Consider the following 24677-nt stretch of genomic DNA (forward strand, 5'->3'; position numbering starts at 1 on the left):
GAGGGATCTATTATATAGAGTCATTACACACAGAGCCATCTATTATATAGAGTCATTACACACAGAGGGATCTATTATATAAAGTCATTACACACAGAGGTATCTATTATATAGTCATTACACACAGAGGGATCTATTATATAGAGTCATTACACACAGAGGGATCTATTATATAGAGTCATTACACACAGAGATCTATTATATAGAGTCATTACACGCAGAGGGATCTATTATATAGAGTCATTACACACAGAGGGATCTATTATATAGAGTCATTACACACAGAGGGATCTATTATATAGTCATTACACACAGAGGGATCTATTATATAGAGTCATTACACACAGAGCGATCTATTACATAGAGTCATTACACACAGAGGGATCTATTATATAGAGTAATTACACAGAGGGATCTATTATATAGAGTCATTACACACAGAGGGATCTATTATATAGAGTCATTACACACAGAGGGATTTATTATATAGAGTCATTACACACAGATGGAGCTATTATATAGAGCCATTACACACAGAGGGATCTATTATATAGAGTAATTACACGCAGAGGGATCTATTATATAGAGTCATTACACGCAGAGGGATCTATTATATAGAGTCATTACACACAGAGTGATCTATTATATAGTCATTACACACAAAGGGATCTATTATATAGAGTCATTACACACAGAGCGATCTATTATATAGAGTCATTACACACAGAGCGATCTATTATATAGAGTCATTAGACACAGAGGGATCTATTATATAGAGTCATTACACGCAGAGGGATCTATTATATACAGTCATTACACGCAGAGGGATCTATTATATACAGTCATTACACACAGAGGGATCTATTATATAGAGTCATTACACACAGAGGGATCAATTATATAGTCATTACACACAGAGGGATCTATTATATAGGGTCATTACACACAGAGGGATCTATTATATAGAGTCATTACACGCAGAGGGATCTATTATATAGAGTCATTACACAGAGGGATCTATTATATAGAGTCATTACACGCAGAGGGATCTATTATATAGAGTCATTACACGCAGAGGGATCTATTATATAGAGTCATTACACAGAGGGATCTATTATATAGAGCCATTACACACAGAGGGATCTATTATATAGAGTCATTACACGCAGAGGGATCTATTATATAGAGTCATTACACGCAGAGGGATCTATTATATAGAGTCATTACACAGAGGGATCTATTATATAGAGCCATTACACACAGAGGGATCTATTATATAGAGTCATTACACACAGAGGGATCTATTATATAGAGTCATTACACACAGAGTGATCTATTATATAGAGTGATTACACACAGAGGGATCTATTATATAGAGACATTACACACAGAGGGATCTATTATATAGAGTCATTACACACAGAGGGATCTATTATATAGAGTCATTACACACAGAGTGATCTATTATATAGTCATTACACACAGAGGGATCTATTATATAGAGTGATTACATGCAGAGGGATCTATTATATAGAGTCATTACACGCAGAGGGATCTAATATATAGAGTCATTACACACAGAGGGATCTATTATATAGAGTCATTACACACAGCGATCTATTATATAGAGTCATTACACGCAGAGGGATCTATTATATAGAGTCATTACACACAGAGGGATCTATTATATAGAGTCATTACACACAGAGTGATCTATTATATAGTCATTACACATAGAGGGATCTATTATATAGAGTGATTACATGCAGAAGGATCTATTATATAGAGTCATTACACGCAGAGGGATCTATTATATAGAGTCATTACACACAGAGGGATCTATTATATAGAGTCATTACACACAGCGATCTATTATATAGAGTCATTACACGCAGAGGAATCTATTATATAGAGTCATTACACACAGAGGGATCTATTATATAGAGTCATTACACACAGCGATCTATTATAGAGTCATTACACGCAGAGGGATCTATTATGTAGAGTCATTACACACAGAGGGATCTATTATATAGAGTCATTACACACAGCGATCTATTATATAGAGTCATTACACACAGAGCAATCTATTATATAGAGTCATTACACACAGAGAGATCTATTATATAGAGTAATTACACACAGAGGGATCCATTATATAGAGTCATTACACACAGAGGAATCTATTATATAGAGTCATTACACGCAGAGGTATCTATTATATAGAGTCATTACACACAGAGGGATCTATTATATAGAGTCATTACACACAGCGATCTATTATATAGAGTCATTAAACACAGAGCAATCTATTATATAGAGTCATTACACGCAGAGGGATCTATTATATAGAGTCATTACACACAGAGGGATCTATTATATAGAGTCATTACACGCAGAGGGATCTATTATATAGAGTCATTAAACGCAGAGGGATCTGTTATATGGAGTCACTACACGCAGATCGATCTATTATATAGAGTCATTACACGCAGAGGGATCTATTATATAGAGTTATTACACACAGAGGGATCTATTATATAGAGTCATTACACGCAGAGGGATCTATTATATAGAGTCATTACACGCAGAGGGATCTATTATATAGAGTCATTACACGCAGAGGGATCTATTATATAGAGTCATTACACGCAGAGGGATCTATTATATAGAGTCATTACACGCAGAGGGATCTATTATATAGGGTCAATACACGCAGAGGGATCTATTATATAGAGTCATTACACGCAGAGGGATCTATTATATAGAGTCATTACACACAGAGGGATCTATTATATAGAGTCATTACACGCAGAGGGATCTATTATATAGAGTCATTACACGCAGAGGGATCTATTATATAGATTCATTACACGCAGAGGGATCTATTATATAGAGTCATTACACGCAGAGGGATCTATTATATAGAGTCATTACACACAGACGGATCTATTATATAGAGTCATTACACACAGAGAGATCTATTATATAGAGTCATTACACACAGAGGGATCTATTATATAGAGACATTACACGCAGAGGGATCTATTATATAGAGTCATTACACACAGAGGGATCTATTATATAGTCATTACACACAGAGGGATCTATTATATAGAGTCATTACACACAGAGCCATCTATTATATAGAGTCATTACACACAGAGGGATCTATTATATAGAGTCATTACACACAGAGGGATCTATTATATAGAGTCATTACACACAGAGCCATCTATTATATAGAGTCATTACACACAGAGGGATCTATTATATAGAGTCATTACACACAGAGGGATCTATTATATAGTCATTACACACAGAGGGATCTATTATATAGAGTCATTACACACAGAGGGATCTATTATATAGAGTCATTACACACAGAGATCTATTATATAGAGTCATTACACGCAGAGGGATCTATTATATAGAGTCATTACACACAGAGGGATCTATTATATAGAGTCATTACACACAGAGGGATCTATTATATAGTCATTACACGCAGAGGGATCTATTATATAGAGTCATTACACGCAGAGGGATCTATTATATAGAGTCATTACACGCAGAGGGATCTATTATATAGAGTCATTACACGCAGATGGATCTATTATATAGGGTCAATACACGCAGAGGGATCTATTATATAGAGTCATTACACGCAGAGGGATCTATTATATAGAGTCATTACACACAGAGGGATCTATTATATAGAGTCATTACACGCAGAGGGATCTATTATATAGAGTCATTACACGCAGAGGGATCTATTATATAGAGTCATTACACGCAGAGGGATCTATTATATAGAGTCATTACACGCAGAGGGATCTATTATATAGAGTCATTACACACAGAGGGATCTATTATATAGAGTCATTACACACAGAGAGATCTATTATATAGAGTCATTACACGCAGAGGGATCGATTATATAGAGTCATTACACGCAGAGAGATCTATTATATAAAGTCATTACACACAGAGGGATCTATTATATAGAGTCATTACACGCAGAGGGATCTATTATATAGAGTCATTACACACAGAGGGATCTAGTATATAGAGTCATTACACGCAGAGGGATCTATTATATAGAGTCATTACACGCAGAGGGATCTATTATATAGAGTCATTACACACAGAGGGATCTATTATATAGAGTCATTACACACAGAGGGATCTATTATATAGAGTCATTACACGCAGAGGGATCTATTATATAGAGTCATTACACACAAAGGGATCTATTATATAGAGTCATTACACACAGAGGGATCTATTATATAGAGTCATTACACGCAGAGAGATCTATTATATAGAGTCATTACACGCAGAGGGATCTATTATATAGAGTCATTACACAGAGGGAACTATTATATAGAGCCATTACACACAGAGGGATCTATTATATAGAGTCATTACACGCAGAGGGATCTATTATATAGAGTCATTACACGCAGAGGGATCTATTATATAGAGTCATTACACGCAGAGGGATCTATTATATAGTCATTACACGCAGAGGGATCTATTATATAGAGTCGTTACACGCAGAGGGATCTATTATATAGAGTCATTACACACAGAGTGATCTATTATATAGAATCATTACACACAGAGGGATCTATTATATAGAGCCATTACACACAGATCAATCTATTATATAGAGTCATTACACACAGCGATCTATTATATAGAGTCATTACACACAGAGCAATGTATTATATAGAGTCATTACACACAGAGATCTATTATATAGAGTCATTACACGCAGAGGGATCTATTATATAGAGTAATTACACGCAGAGGGATCTATTATATAGAGTCATTACACACAGAGGGATCTATTATATAGTCATTACACACAGAGGGATCTATTATATAGAGTCAACACACACAGCCATCTATTATATAGAGTCATTGCACACAGAGGGATCTATTATATAGAGTCATTACACACAGAGGGATCTATTATATAGTCATTACACACAGAGGAATCTACTATATAGTCATTACACACAGAGGGATCTATTATATAGAGTCATTACACGCAGAGGGATCTATTATATAGAGTCATTACACGCAGAGCGATCTATTATATAGAGTCATTACACACAGAGGGATTTATTATATAGAGTCATTACACGCAGAGGGATCTATTATATAGAGTCATTACACGCAGAGGGATCTATTATATAGAGTCATTACACGCAGAGGGATCTATTATATAGAGTCATTACACGCAGAGGGATCTATTATATAGAGTCATTACACACAGAGGGATCTATTATATAGAGTCATTACACACAGAGAGATCTATTATATAGAGTCATTACACAGAGAGGGATCTATTATATAGAGACATTACACGCAGATGGATCTATTATATAGAGTCATTACACACAGAGGGATCTATTATATAGTCATTACACACAGAGGGATCTATTATATAGAGTCATTACACACAGAGCGATCTATTATATAGAGTCATTACACACAGAGCGATCTATTATATAGAGTCATTAGACACAGAGGGATCTATTATATAGAGTCATTACACGCAGAGGGATCTATTATATACAGTCATTACACGCAGAGGGATCTATTATATAGAGTCATTACACACAGAGGGATCTATTATATAGAGTCATTACACACAGAGGGATCTATTATATAGTCATTACACACAGAGGGATCTATTATATAGGGTCATTACACACAGAGGGATCTATTATATAGAGTCATTACACAGACGGATCTATTATATAGAGTCATTACACGCAGAGGGATCTATTATATAGAGTCATTACACGCAGAGGGATCTATTATATAGAGTCATTACACAGAGGGATCTATTATATAGAGCCATTACACACAGAGGGATCTATTATATAGAGTCATTACACGCAGAGGGATCTATTATATAGAGTCATTACACGCAGAGGGATCTATTATATAGAGTCATTACACAGAGGGATCTATTATATAGAGCCATTACACACAGAGGGATCTATTATATAGAGTCATTACACACAGAGGGATCTATTATATAGAGTCATTACACACAGAGTGATCTATTATATAGAGTGATTACACACAGAGGGATCTATTATATAGAGACATTACACACAGAGGGATCTATTATATAGAGTCATTACACACAGAGGGATCTATTATATAGAGTCATTACACACAGAGTGATCTATTATATAGTCATTACACACAGAGGGATCTATTATATAGAGTGATTACATGCAGAGGGATCTATTATATAGAGTCATTACACGCAGAGGGATCTAATATATAGAGTCATTACACACAGAGGGATCTATTATATAGAGTCATTACACACAGCGATCTATTATATAGAGTCATTACACGCAGAGGGATCTATTATATAGAGTCATTACACACAGAGGGATCTATTATATAGAGTCATTACACACAGAGTGATCTATTATATAGTCATTACACACAGAGGGATCTATTATATAGAGTGATTACATGCAGAAGGATCTATTATATAGAGTCATTACACGCAGAGGGATCTATTATATAGAGTCATTACACACAGAGGGATCTATTATATAGAGTCATTACACACAGCGATCTATTATATAGAGTCATTACACGCAGAGGAATCTATTATATAGAGTCATTACACACAGAGGGATCTATTATATAGAGTCATTACACACAGCGATCTATTATAGAGTCATTACACGCAGAGGGATCTATTATGTAGAGTCATTACACACAGAGGGATCTATTATATAGAGTCATTACACACAGCGATCTATTATATAGAGTCATTACACACAGAGCAATCTATTATATAGAGTCATTACACACAGAGGGATCTATTATATAGAGTCATTACACACAGAGGAATCTATTATATAGAGTCATTACACGCAGAGGTATCTATTATATAGAGTCATTACACACAGAGGGATCTATTATATAGAGTCATTACACACAGCGATCTATTATATAGAGTCATTAAACACAGAGCAATCTATTATATAGAGTCATTACACGCAGAGGGATCTATTATATAGAGTCATTACACACAGAGGGATCTATTATATAGAGTCATTACACGCAGAGGGATCTATTATATAGAGTCATTAAACGCAGAGGGATCTGTTATATGGAGTCACTACACGCAGAGCGATCTATTATATAGAGTCATTACACGCAGAGGGATCTATTATATAGAGTTATTACACACAGAGGGATCTATTATATAGAGTCATTACACGCAGAGGGATCTATTATATAGAGTCATTACACGCAGAGGGATCTATTATATAGAGTCATTACACGCAGAGGGATCTATTATATAGAGTCATTACACGCAGAGGGATCTATTATATAGAGTCATTACACACAGAGATCTATTATATAGAGTCATTACACGCAGAGGGATCTATTATATAGAGTCATTACACACAGAGGGATCTATTATATAGAGTCATTACACACAGAGCCATCTATTATATAGAGTCATTACACACAGAGGGATCTATTATATAGAGTCATTACACACAGAGGGATCTATTATATAGTCATTACACACAGAGGGATCTATTATATAGAGTCATTACACACAGAGGGATCTATTATATAGAGTCATTACACACAGAGATCTATTATATAGAGTCATTACACGCAGAGGGATCTATTATATAGAGTCATTACACACAGAGGGATCTATTATATAGAGTCATTACACACAGAGGGATCTATTATATAGTCATTACACGCAGAGGGATCTATTATATAGAGTCATTACACGCAGAGGGATCTATTATATAGAGTCATTACACGCAGAGGGATCTATTATATAGAGTCATTACACGCAGAGGGATCTATTATATAGGGTCAATACACGCAGAGGGATCTATTATATAGAGTCATTACACGCAGAGGGATCTATTATATAGAGTCATTACACACAGAGGGATCTATTATATAGAGTCATTACACGCAGAGGGATCTATTATATAGAGTCATTACACGCAGAGGGATCTATTATATAGAGTCATTACACGCAGAGGGATCTATTATATAGAGTCATTACACGCAGAGGATCTATTATATAGAGTCATTACACACAGAGGGATCTATTATATAGAGTCATTACACACAGAGAGATCTATTATATAGAGTCATTACACGCAGAGGGATCGATTATATAGAGTCATTACACGCAGAGAGATCTATTATATAAAGTCATTACACACAGAGGGATCTATTATATAGAGTCATTACACGCAGAGGGATCTATTATATAGAGTCATTACACACAGAGGGATCTAGTATATAGAGTCATTACACGCAGAGGGATCTATTATATAGAGTCATTACACGCAGAGGGATCTATTATATAGAGTCATTACACACAGAGGGATCTATTATATAGAGTCATTACACACAGAGGGATCTATTATATAGAGTCATTACACGCAGAGGGATCTATTATATAGAGTCATTACACACAAAGGGATCTATTATATAGAGTCATTACACACAGAGGGATCTATTATATAGAGTCATTACACGCAGAGAGATCTATTATATAGAGTCATTACACGCAGAGGGATCTATTATATAGAGTCATTACACAGAGGGAACTATTATATAGAGCCATTACACACAGAGGGATCTATTATATAGAGTCATTACACGCAGAGGGATCTATTATATAGAGTCATTACACGCAGAGGGATCTATTATATAGAGTCATAACACGCAGAGGGATCTATTATATAGTCATTACACGCAGAGGGATCTATTATATAGAGTCGTTACACGCAGAGGGATCTATTATATAGAGTCATTACACACAGAGTGATCTATTATATAGAATCATTACACACAGAGGGATCTATTATATAGAGCCATTACACACAGATCAATCTATTATATAGAGTCATTACACACAGCGATCTATTATATAGAGTCATTACACACAGAGCAATGTATTATATAGAGTCATTACACACAGAGATCTATTATATAGAGTCATTACACGCAGAGGGATCTATTATATAGAGTAATTACACGCAGAGGGATCTATTATATAGAGTCATTACACACAGAGGGATCTATTATATAGTCATTACACACAGAGGGATCTATTATATAGAGTCAACACACACAGCCATCTATTATATAGAGTCATTGCACACAGAGGGATCTATTATATAGAGTCATTACACACAGAGGGATCTATTATATAGTCATTACACACAGAGGAATCTACTATATAGTCATTACACACAGAGGGATCTATTATATAGAGTCATTACACGCAGAGGGATCTATTATATAGAGTCATTACACAGAGGGATCTATTATATAGAGCCATTACACACAGAGGGATCTATTATATAGAGTCATTACACACAGAGGGATCTATTATATAGAGTCATTACACACAGAGTGATCTATTATATAGAGTGATTACACACAGAGGGATCTATTATATAGAGACATTACACACAGAGGGATCTATTATATAGAGTCATTACAGACAGAGGGATCTATTATATAGAGTCATTACACACAGAGTGATCTATTATATAGTCATTACACACAGAGGGATCTATTATATAGAGTGATTACATGCAGAGGGATCTATTATATAGAGTCATTACACGCAGAGGGATCTAATATATAGAGTCATTACACACAGAGGGATCTATTATATAGAGTCATTACACACAGCGATCTATTATATAGAGTCATTACACGCAGAGGGATCTATTATATAGAGTCATTACACACAGAGGGATCTATTATATAGAGTCATTACACACAGAGTGATCTATTATATAGTCATTACACACAGAGGGATCTATTATATAGAGTGATTACATGCAGAAGGATCTATTATATAGAGTCATTACACGCAGAGGGATCTATTATATAGAGTCATTACACACAGAGGGATCTATTATATAGAGTCATTACACACAGCGATCTATTATATAGAGTCATTACACGCAGAGGAATCTATTATATAGAGTCATTACACACAGAGGGATCTATTATATAGAGTCATTACACACAGCGATCTATTATAGAGTCATTACACGCAGAGGGATCTATTATGTAGAGTCATTACACACAGAGGGATCTATTATATAGAGTCATTACACACAGCGATCTATTATATAGAGTCATTACACACAGAGCAATCTATTATATAGAGTCATTACACACAGAGGGATCTATTATATAGAGTCATTACACACAGAGGAATCTATTATATAGAGTCATTACACGCAGAGGTATCTATTATATAGAGTCATTACACACAGAGGGATCTATTATATAGAGTCATTACACACAGCGATCTATTATATAGAGTCATTAAACACAGAGCAATCTATTATATAGAGTCATTACACGCAGAGGGATCTATTATATAGAGTCATTACACACAGAGGGATCTATTATATAGAGTCATTACACGCAGAGGGATCTATTATATAGAGTCATTAAACGCAGAGGGATCTGTTATATGGAGTCACTACACGCAGAGCGATCTATTATATAGAGTCATTACACGCAGAGGGATCTATTATATAGAGTTATTACACACAGAGGGATCTATTATATAGAGTCATTACACGCAGAGGGATCTATTATATAGAGTCATTACACGCAGAGGGATCTATTATATAGAGTCATTACACGCAGAGGGATCTATTATATAGAGTCATTACACGCAGAGGGATCTATTATATAGAGTCATTACACGCAGAGGGATCTATTATATAGAGTCATTACACACAGAGATCTATTATATAGAGTCATTACACGCAGAGGGATCTATTATATAGAGTCATTACACACAGAGGGATCTATTATATAGAGTCATTACACACAGAGCCATCTATTATATAGAGTCATTACACACAGAGGGATCTATTATATAGAGTCATTACACACAGAGGGATCTATTATATAGTCATTACACACAGAGGGATCTATTATATAGAGTCATTACACACAGAGGGATCTATTATATAGAGTCATTACACACAGAGATCTATTATATAGAGTCATTACACGCAGAGGGATCTATTATATAGAGTCATTACACACAGAGGGATCTATTATATAGAGTCATTACACACAGAGGGATCTATTATATAGTCATTACACGCAGAGGGATCTATTATATAGAGTCATTACACGCAGAGGGATCTATTATATAGAGTCATTACACGCAGAGGGATCTATTATATAGAGTCATTACACGCAGAGGGATCTATTATATAGGGTCAATACACGCAGAGGGATCTATTATATAGAGTCATTACACGCAGAGGGATCTATTATATAGAGTCATTACACACAGAGGGATCTATTATATAGAGTCATTACACGCAGAGGGATCTATTATATAGAGTCATTACACGCAGAGGGATCTATTATATAGAGTCATTACACGCAGAGGGATCTATTATATAGAGTCATTACACGCAGAGGATCTATTATATAGAGTCATTACACACAGAGGGATCTATTATATAGAGTCATTACACACAGAGAGATCTATTATATAGAGTCATTACACGCAGAGGGATCGATTATATAGAGTCATTACACGCAGAGAGATCTATTATATAAAGTCATTACACACAGAGGGATCTATTATATAGAGTCATTACACGCAGAGGGATCTATTATATAGAGTCATTACACACAGAGGGATCTAGTATATAGAGTCATTACACGCAGAGGGATCTATTATATAGAGTCATTACACGCAGAGGGATCTATTATATAGAGTCATTACACACAGAGGGATCTATTATATAGAGTCATTACACACAGAGGGATCTATTATATAGAGTCATTACACGCAGAGGGATCTATTATATAGAGTCATTACACACAAAGGGATCTATTATATAGAGTCATTACACACAGAGGGATCTATTATATAGAGTCATTACACGCAGAGAGATCTATTATATAGAGTCATTACACGCAGAGGGATCTATTATATAGAGTCATTACACAGAGGGAACTATTATATAGAGCCATTACACACAGAGGGATCTATTATATAGAGTCATTACACGCAGAGGGATCTATTATATAGAGTCATTACACGCAGAGGGATCTATTATATAGAGTCATAACACGCAGAGGGATCTATTATATAGTCATTACACGCAGAGGGATCTATTATATAGAGTCGTTACACGCAGAGGGATCTATTATATAGAGTCATTACACACAGAGTGATCTATTATATAGAATCATTACACACAGAGGGATCTATTATATAGAGCCATTACACACAGATCAATCTATTATATAGAGTCATTACACACAGCGATCTATTATATAGAGTCATTACACACAGAGCAATGTATTATATAGAGTCATTACACACAGAGATCTATTATATAGAGTCATTACACGCAGAGGGATCTATTATATAGAGTAATTACACGCAGAGGGATCTATTATATAGAGTCATTACACACAGAGGGATCTATTATATAGTCATTACACACAGAGGGATCTATTATATAGAGTCAACACACACAGCCATCTATTATATAGAGTCATTGCACACAGAGGGATCTATTATATAGAGTCATTACACACAGAGGGATCTATTATATAGTCATTACACACAGAGGAATCTACTATATAGTCATTACACACAGAGGGATCTATTATATAGAGTCATTACACGCAGAGGGATCTATTATATAGAGTCATTACACGCAGAGCGATCTATTATATAGAGTCATTACACACAGAGGGATTTATTATATAGAGTCATTACACGCAGAGGGATCTATTATATAGAGTCATTACACGCAGAGGGATCTATTATATAGAGTCATTACACGCAGAGGGATCTATTATATAGAGTCATTACACGCAGAGGGATCTATTATATAGAGTCATTACACACAGAGGGATCTATTATATAGAGTCATTACACACAGAGAGATCTATTATATAGAGTCATTACACACAGAGGGATCTATTATATAGAGACATTACACGCAGAGGGATCTATTATATAGAGTCATTACACACAGAGGGATCTATTATATAGTCATTACACACAGAGGGATCTATTATATAGAGTCATTACACACAGAGCCATCTATTATATAGAGTCATTACACACAGAGGGATCTATTATATAGAGTCATTACACACAGAGGGATCTATTATATAGAGAAATTACACACAGAGCCATCTATTATATAGAGTCATTACACACAGAGGGATCTATTATATAGAGTCATTACACACAGAGGGATCTATTATATAGTCATTACACACAGAGGGATCTATTATATAGAGTCATTACACACAGAGGGATCTATTATATAGAGTCATTACACACAGAGATCTATTATATAGAGTCATGACACGCAGAGGGATCTATTATATAGAGTCATTACACACAGAGGGATCTATTATATAGAGTCATTACACACAGAGGGATCTATTATATAGTCATTACACACAGAGGGATCTATTATATAGAGTCATTACACACAGAGCGATCTATTACATAGAGTCATTACACACAGAGGGATCTATTATATAGAGTAATTACACAGAGGGATCTATTATATAGAGTCATTACACACAGAGGGATCTATTATATAGAGTCATTACACACAGAGGGATTTATTATATAGAGTCATTACACACAGATGGATCTATTATATAGAGCCATTACACAGAGGGATCTATTATATAGAGTAATTACACGCAGAGGGATCTATTATATAGAGTCATTACACGCAGAGGGATCTATTATATAGAGTCATTACACACAGAGTGATCTATTATATAGTCATTACACACAAAGGGATCTATTATATAGAGTCATTACACACAGAGCGATCTATTATATAGAGTCATTACACACAGAGCGATCTATTACATAGAGTCATTAGACACAGAGGGATCTATTATATAGAGTCATTACACGCAGAGGGATCTATTATATACAGTCATTACACGCAGAGGGATCTATTATATAGAGTCAATACACACAGAGGGATCTATTATATAGAGTCATTACACACAGAGGGATCTATTATATAGTCATTAAACACAGAAGGATCTATTATATAGGGTCATTACACACAGAGGGATCTATTATATAGAGTCATTACACGCAGAGGGATCTATTATATAGAGTCATTACACAGAGGGATCTATAATATAGAGTCATTACACGCAGAGGGATCTATTATATAGAGTCATTACACGCAGAGGGATCTATTATATAGAGTCATTACACAGAGGGATCTATTATATAGAGCCATTACACGCAGAGGGATCTATTATATAGAGTCATTACACGCAGAGGGATCTATTATATAGAGTCATTACACGCAGAGGGATCTATTATATAGAGTCATTACACAGAGGGATCTATTATATAGAGCCATTACACACAGAGGGATCTATTATATAGAGTCATTACACACAGAGGGATCTATTATATAGAGTCATTACACACAGAGTGATTTATTATATAGAGTGATTACACACAGAGGGATCTATTATATAGAGACATTACACACAGAGGGATCTATTATATAGAGTCATTACACACAGAGAGATCTATTATATAGAGTCATTACACACAGAGTGATCTATTATATAGTCATTACACACAGAGGGATCTATTATATAGAGTCATTACACACAGAGGGACCTATTATATAGAGTCATTACACACAGAGTGATCTATTATATAGAGTTATTACACACAGAGGGATCTATTATATAGAGTCATTACACTCAGAGGGATCTATTATATAGAGTCATTACACGCAGAGGGATCTATTATATAGAGTCATTACACGCAGAGGGATCTATTATATAGAGTCATTACACGCAGAGGGATCTATTATATAGAGTCATTACACACAGAGGGATCTATTATATAGAGTCATTACACACAGAGGGATCTATTATATAGAGTCATTACACGCAGAGGGTTCTATTATATAGAGTCATTACACACAGAGGGATCTATTATATAGAGTCATTACACACAGAGGGTTCTATTATATAGAGTCATTACACGCAGAGAGATCTATTATATAGAGTCATTACACGCAGAGGGATCTATTATATAGAGTCATTACACGCAGAGGGATCAATTATATAGAGTCATTACACGCAGAGAGATCTATTATATAGAGTCATTACACACAGAGAGATCTATTATATAGAGTCATTACACACAGAGGGATCTATTATATAGAGTCATTACACACAGAGGGATCTATTATATAGAGTCATTACACACAGAGGGATCTATTATATAGAGTCATTACACGCAGAGGGATCTATTATATAGAGTCATTACACGCAGAGCGATCTATTATATAGAGTCATTACACACAGAGGGATTTATTATATAGAGTCATTACACACAGAGTAATCTATTATATAGAGTCATTACACACAGAGCGATCTATTATATACAGTCATTACACGCAGAGCGATCTATTATATAGAGTCATTACACAGAGCGATCTATTATATACAGTCATTACACGCAGAGCGATCTATTATATAGAGTCATTACACAGATCGATCTATTAAATAGAGTCATTACACGCAGAGGGATCTGTTATATAGAGTCATTACACGCAGAGCGATCTATTATATAGAGTCATTACACGCAGAGCGATCTATTATATAGAGTCATTACACAGAGCGATCTATTATATAGAGTCATTACACGCAGAGGGATCTATTATATAGAGTCATTACACACAGAGGGATCTATTATATAGAGTCATTACACACAGCGATCTATTATATAGAGTCATTACACACAGAGGGATCTATTATATAGAGTCATTACACGCAGAGGGATCTATTATATAGAGTCATTACACACAGAGGGATCTATTATATAGAGTCATTACACGCAGAGTGATCTATTATATAGAGTCATTACACGCAGAGGGATCTATTATATAGAGTCATTACACACAGAAGGATCTATTATATAGAGTCATTACACACAGAGGGATCTATTATATAGAGTCATTACACACAGAGGGATCTATTATATAGAGTCATTACACACAGAGCGATCTATTACATAGAGTCATTAGACACAGAGGGATCTATTATATAGAGTCATTACACGCAGAGGGATCTATTATATACAGTCATTACACGCAGAGGGATCTATTATATAGAGTCAATACACACAGAGGGATCTATTATATAGAGTCATTACACACAGAGGGATCTATTATATAGTCATTACACACAGAAGGATCTATTATATAGGGTCATTACACACAGAGGGATCTATTATATAGAGTCATTACACGCAGAGGGATCTATTATATAGAGTCATTACACAGAGGGATCTATAATATAGAGTCATTACACGCAGAGGGATCTATTATATAGAGTCATTACACGCAGAGGGATCTATTATATAGAGTCATTACACAGAGGGATCTATTATATAGAGCCATTACACGCAGAGGGATCTATTATATAGAGTCATTACACGCAGAGGGATCTATTATATAGAGTCATTACACGCAGAGGGATCTATTATATAGAGTCATTACACAGAGGGATCTATTATATAGAGCCATTACACACAGAGGGATCTATTATATAGAGTCATTACACACAGAGGGATCTATTATATAGAGTCATTACACACAGAGTGATTTATTATATAGAGTGATTACACACAGAGGGATCTATTATATAGAGACATTACACACAGAGGGATCTATTATATAGAGTCATTACACACAGAGAGATCTATTATATAGAGTCATTACACACAGAGTGATCTATTATATAGTCATTACACACAGAGGGATCTATTATATAGAGTCATTACACACAGAGGGACCTATTATATAGAGTCATTACACACAGAGTGATCTATTATATAGAGTTATTACACACAGAGGGATCTATTATATAGAGTCATTACACTCAGAGGGATCTATTATATAGAGTCATTACACGCAGAGGGATCTATTATATAGAGTCATTACACGCAGAGGGATCTATTATATAGAGTCATTACACGCAGAGCGATCTATTATATAGAGTCATTACACACAGAGGGATCTATTATATAGAGTCATTACACACAGAGGGATCTATTATATAGAGTCATTACACGCAGAGGGTTCTATTATATAGAGTCATTACACACAGAGGGATCTATTATATAGAGTCATTACACACAGAGGGTTCTATTATATAGAGTCATTACACGCAGAGAGATCTATTATATAGAGTCATTACACGCAGAGGGATCTATTATATAGAGTCATTACACGCAGAGGGATCAATTATATAGAGTCATTACACGCAGAGAGATCTATTATATAGAGTCATTACACACAGAGAGATCTATTATATAGAGTCATTACACACAGAGGGATCTATTATATAGAGTCATTACACACAGAGGGATCTATTATATAGAGTCATTACACACAGAGGGATCTATTATATAGAGTCATTACACGCAGAGGGATCTATTATATAGAGTCATTACACGCAGAGCGATCTATTATATAGAGTCATTACACACAGAGGGATTTATTATATAGAGTCATTACACACAGAGTAATCTATTATATAGAGTCATTACACACAGAGCGATCTATTATATACAGTCATTACACGCAGAGCGATCTATTATATAGAGTCATTACACAGAGCGATCTATTATATACAGTCATTACACGCAGAGCGATCTATTATATAGAGTCATTACACAGATCGATCTATTAAATAGAGTCATTACACGCAGAGGGATCTGTTATATAGAGTCATTACACGCAGAGCGATCTATTATATAGAGTCATTACACGCAGAGCGATCTATTATATAGAGTCATTACACAGAGCGATCTATTATATAGAGTCATTACACGCAGAGGGATCTATTATATAGAGTCATTACACACAGAGGGATCTATTATATAGAGTCATTACACACAGCGATCTATTATATAGAGTCATTACACACAGAGGGATCTATTATATAGAGTCATTACACGCAGAGGGATCTATTATATAGAGTCATTACACACAGAGGGATCTATTATATAGAGTCATTACACGCAGAGCGATCTATTATATAGAGTCATTACACGCAGAGGGATCTATTATATAGAGTCATTACACACAGAAGGATCTATTATATAGAGTCATTACACACAGAGGGATCTATTATATAGAGTCATTACACACAGGAATCTATTATATAGAGTCATTACACACAGAGTGATCTATTATATAGAGTCATTACACACAGAGGGATCTATTATATAGAGTCATTACCCACAGAGGGATCTATTATATAGAGTCATTACACGCAGAGGGATCTATTATATACAGTCATTACACGCAGAGGGATCTATTATATAGAGTCTTTACATGCAGAGGGATCTATTATATAGAGTCATTACACACAGAGGGATCTATTATATAGAGTCATTACACACAGGAATCTATTATATAGAGTCATTACACACAGAGGGATCTATTATATAGAGTCATTACACACAGAGCAATTTATTATATAGAGTCATTACACACAGAGGGATCTATTATATAGAGTGATTACATGCAGAGGGATCTATTATATAGAGTCATTACACACAGAGGGATCTATTATATAGAGTCATTACACACAGAGGGATCTATTATATAGAGTCATTACACACAGAGCGATCTATTATATAGAGTCATTACACACAGAGGGATCTATTATATAGAGTGATTACATGCAGAGGGATCTATTATATAGAGTCATTACACGCAGAGCGATCTATTATATAGAGTCATTACACGCAGAGCGATCTATTATATAGAGTCATTACACAGAGCGATCTATTATATAGAGTCATTACACGCAGAGGGATCTATTATATAGAGTCATTACACACAGAGGGATCTATTATATAGAGTCATTACACACAGCGATCTATTATATAGAGTCATTACACACAGAGGGATCTATTATATAGAGTCATTACACGCAGAGGGATCTATTATATAGAGTCATTACACACAGAGGGATCTATTATATAGAGTCATTACACGCAGAGCGATCTATTATATAGCGTCATTACACGCAGAGGGATCTATTATATAGAGTCATTACACACAGAAGGATCTATTATATAGAGTCATTACACACAGAGGGATCTATTATATAGAGTCATTACACACAGAGGGATCTATTATATAGAGTCATTACACACAGAGTGATCTATTATATAGAGTCATTACACACAGAGGGATCTATTATATAGAGTCATTACCCACAGAGGGATCTATTATATAGAGTTATTACACGCAGAGGGATCTATTATATAGAGTCATTACACGCAGAGGGATCTATTATATAGAGTCATTACATGCAGAGGGATCTATTATATAGAGTCATTACACACAGAGGGATCTATTATATAGAGTCATTACACACAGGAATCTATTATATAGAGTCATTACACACAGAGGGATCTATTATATAGAGTCATTACACACAGAGCAATTTATTATATAGAGTCATTACACACAGAGGGATCTATTATATAAAGTCATTACACACAGATGAATCTATTATATAGTCATTACACACAGAGCGATCTATTATATAGAGTCATTACACACAGAGGGATCTATTATATAGAGTGATTACATGCAGAGGGATCTATTATATAGAGTCATTACACGCAGAGAGATCTATTATATAGAGTCATTACACACAGAGGGATCTATTATATAGAGTCATTACACACAGCGATCTATTATATAGAGTCATTACACGCAGAGGGATCTATTATATAGAGTCATTACACACAGAGGGATCTATTATATAGAGTCATTACACACAGCGATCTATTATAGAGTCATTACACGCAGAGGGATCTATTATGTAGAGTCATTACACACAGAGGGATCTATTATATAGAGTCATTACACACAGCGATCTATTATATAGAGTCATTACACGCAGAGGGATCTATTATATAGAGTCATTACACGCAGAGGGATCTATTATATAGAGTCATTACATGCAGAGGGATCTATTATATAGAGTCATTACACACAGAGGGATCTATTATATAGAGTCATTACACACAGGAATCTATTATATAGAGTCATTACACACAGAGGGATCTATTATATAGAGTCATTACACACAGAGCAATTTATTATATAGAGTCATTACACACAGAGGGATCTATTATATAGAGTGATTACATGCAGAGGGATCTATTATATAGAGTCATTACACACAGATGAATCTATTATATAGTCATTACACACAGAGCGATCTATTATATAGAGTCATTACACACAGAGGGATCTATTATATAGAGTGATTACATGCAGAGGGATCTATTATGTAGAGTCATTACACGCAGAGGGATCTATTATATAGAGTCATTACACACAGAGGGATCTATTATATAGAGTCATTACACACAGCGATCTATTATATAGAGTCATTACACGCAGAGGGATCTATTATATAGAGTCATTACACACAGAGGGATCTATTATATAGAGTCATTACACACAGCGATCTATTATAGAGTCATTACACGCAGAGGGATCTATTATGTAGAGTCATTACACACAGAGGGATCAATTATATAGAGTCATTACACACAGCGATCTATTATATAGAGTCATTACACACAGAGCAATCTATTATATAGAGTCATTACACACAGAGAGATCTATTATATAGAGTAATTACACACAGAGGGATCTATTATATAGAGTCATTACACACAGAGGGATCTATTATATAGAGTCATTACACGCAGAGGTATCTATTATATAGAGTCATTACACACAGAGGGATCTATTATATAGAGTCATTACACACAGCGATCTATTATATAGAGTCATTAAACACAGAGCAATCTATTATATAGAGTCATTACACGCAGAGGGATCTATTATATAGAGTCATTACACACAGAGGGATCTATTATATAGAGTCATTACACGCAGAGGGATCTATTATATAGAGTCATTAAACGCAGAGGGATCTGTTATATGGAGTCACTACACGCAGAGCGATCTATTATATAGAGTCATTACACGCAGAGGGATCTATTATATAGAGTCATTACACACAGAGTGATCTATTATATAGTCATTACACACAGAGGGATCTATTATATAGAGTCATTACACACAGAGGGACCTATTATATAGAGTCATTACACACAGAGTGATCTATTATATAGAGTTATTACACACAGAGGGATCTATTATATAGAGTCATTACACGCAGAGGGATCTATTATATAGAGTCATTACACGCAGAGGGATCTATTATATAGAGTTATTACACGCAGAGGGATCTATTATATAGAGTCATTACACGCAGAGGGATCTATTATATAGAGTCATTACACACAGAGGGATCTATTATATAGAGTCATTACACACAGAGGGATCTATTATATAGAGTCATTACACGCAGAGGGTTCTATTATATAGAGTCATTACACACAGAGGGATCTATTATATAGAGTCATTACACACAGAGGGTTCTATTATATAGAGTCATTACACGCAGAGAGATCTATTATATAGAGTCATTACACGCAGAGGGATCTATTATATAGAGTCATTACACACAGAGTGATCTATTATATAGTCATTACACACAGAGGGATCTATTATATAGAGTCATTACACACAGAGGGACCTATTATATAGAGTCATTACACACAGAGTGATCTATTATATAGAGTTATTACACACAAAGGGATCTATTATATAGAGTCATTACACGCAGAGGGATCTATTATATAGAGTCATTACACGCAGAGGGATCTATTATATAGAGTCATTACACGCAGAGGGATCTATTATATAGAGTCATTACACGCAGAGGGATCTATTATATAGAGTCATTACACACAGAGGGATCTATTATATAGAGTCATTACACACAGAGGGATCTATTATATAGAGTCATTACACGCAGAGGGTTCTATTATATAGAGTCATTACACACAGAGGGATCTATTATATAGAGTCATTACACACACAGGGTTCTATTATATAGAGTCATTACACGCAGAGAGATCTATTATATAGAGTCATTACACGCAGAGGGATCTATTATATAGAGTCATTACACGCAGAGGGATCAATTATATAGAGTCATTACACGCAGAGAGATCTATTATATAGAGTCATTACACACAGAGAGATCTATTATATAGAGTCATTACACACAGAGGGATCTATTATATAGAGTCATTACACACAGAGGGATCTATTATATAGAGTCATTACACACAGAGGGATCTATTATATAGAGTCATTACACGCAGAGGGATCTATTATATAGAGTCATTACACGCAGAGCGATCTATTATATAGAGTCATTACACACAGAGGGATTTATTATATAGAGTCATTACACACAGAGTGATCTATTATATAGAGTCATTACACACAGAGCGATCTATTATATACAGTCATTACACGCAGAGCGATCTATTATATAGAGTCATTACACAGATCGATCTATTATATAGAGTCATTACACGCAGAGGGATCTATTATATAGAGTCATTACACACAGAGGGATCTATTATATAGAGTCATTACACACAGAGTGATCTGTTATATAGAGTCATTACACACAGAGCGATCTATTATATAGAGTCATTACACGCAGAGCGATCTATTATATAGAGTCATTACACAGAGCGATCTATTATATAGAGTCATTACACGCAGAGGGATCTATTATATAGAGTCATTACACACAGAGGGATCTATTATATAGAGTCATTACACACAGCGATCTATTATATAGAGTCATTACACACAGAGGGATTTATTATATAGAGTCATTACACGCAGAGGGATCTATTATATAGAGTCATTACACACAGAGGGATCTATTATATAGAGTCATTACACGCAGAGCGATCTATTATATAGAGTCATTACACGCAGAGGGATCTATTATATAGAGTCATTACACACAGAGGGATCTATTATATAGAGTCATTACACACAGAGGGATCTATTATATAGAGTCATTACACACAGGAATCTATTATATAGAGTCATTACACACAGAGGGATCTATTATATAGAGTCATTACACACAGAGCAATTTATTATATAGAGTCATTACACACAGAGGGATCTATTATATAGAGTGATTACATGCAGAGGGATCTATTATATAGAGTCATTACACACAGACGGATCTATTATATAGAGTCATTACACACAGAGGGATCTATTATATAGAGTCATTACACACAGAGCGATCTATTATATAGAGTCATTACACACAGAGGGATCTATTATATAGAGTGATTACATGCAGAGGGATCTATTATATAGAGTCATTACACGCAGAGCGATCTATTATATAGAGTCATTACACGCAGAGCGATCTATTATATAGAGTCATTACACAGAGCGATCTATTATATAGAGTCATTACACGCAGAGGGATCTATTATATAGAGTCATTACACACAGAGGGATCTATTATATAGAGTCATTACACACAGCGATCTATTATATAGAGTCATTACACACAGAGGGATCTATTATATAGAGTCATTACACGCAGAGGGATCTATTATATAGAGTCATTACACACAGAGGGATCTATTATATAGAGTCATTACACGCAGAGCGATCTATTATATAGAGTCATTACACGCAGAGGGATCTATTATATAGAGTCATTACACACAGAAGGATCTATTATATAGAGTCATTACACACAGAGGGATCTATTATATAGAGTCATTACACACAGAGGGATCTATTATATAGAGTCATTACACACAGAGTGATCTATTATATAGAGTCATTACACACAGAGGGATCTATTATATAGAGTCATTACCCACAGAGGGATCTATTATATAGAGTCATTACACGCAGAGGGATCTATTATATAGAGTCATTACACGCAGAGGGATCTATTATATAGAGTCATTACATGCAGAGGGATCTATTATATAGAGTCATTACACACAGAGGGATCTATTATATAGAGTCATTACACACAGGAATCTATTATATAGAGTCATTACACACAGAGGGATCTATTATATAGAGTCATTACACACAGAGCAATTTATTATATAGAGTCATTACACACAGAGGGATCTATTATATAGAGTGATTACATGCAGAGGGATCTATTATATAGAGTCATTACACACAGATGAATCTATTATATAGTCATTACACACAGAGCGATCTATTATATAGAGTCATTACACACAGAGGGATCTATTATATAGAGTGATAACATGCAAAGGGATCTATTATATAGAGTCATTACACGCAGAGGGATCTATTATATAGAGTCATTACACACAGAGGGATCTATTGTATAGAGTCATTACACACAGCGATCTATTATATAGAGTCATTACACGCAGAGGGATCTATTATATAGAGTCATTACACACAGAGGGATCTATTATATAGAGTCATTACACACAGCGATCTATTATAGAGTCATTACACGCAGAGGGATCTATTATGTAGAGTCATTACACACAGAGGGATCTATTATATAGAGTCATTACACAGAGCGATCTATTA

Source organism: Phyllobates terribilis, unplaced genomic scaffold (genome assembly GCF_046119375.1).
Source record: "Phyllobates terribilis strain yellow unplaced genomic scaffold, ASM4611937v1 Scaffold_8__6_contigs__length_399053987, whole genome shotgun sequence".
NCBI lineage: Eukaryota > Metazoa > Chordata > Amphibia > Anura > Dendrobatidae > Phyllobates > Phyllobates terribilis.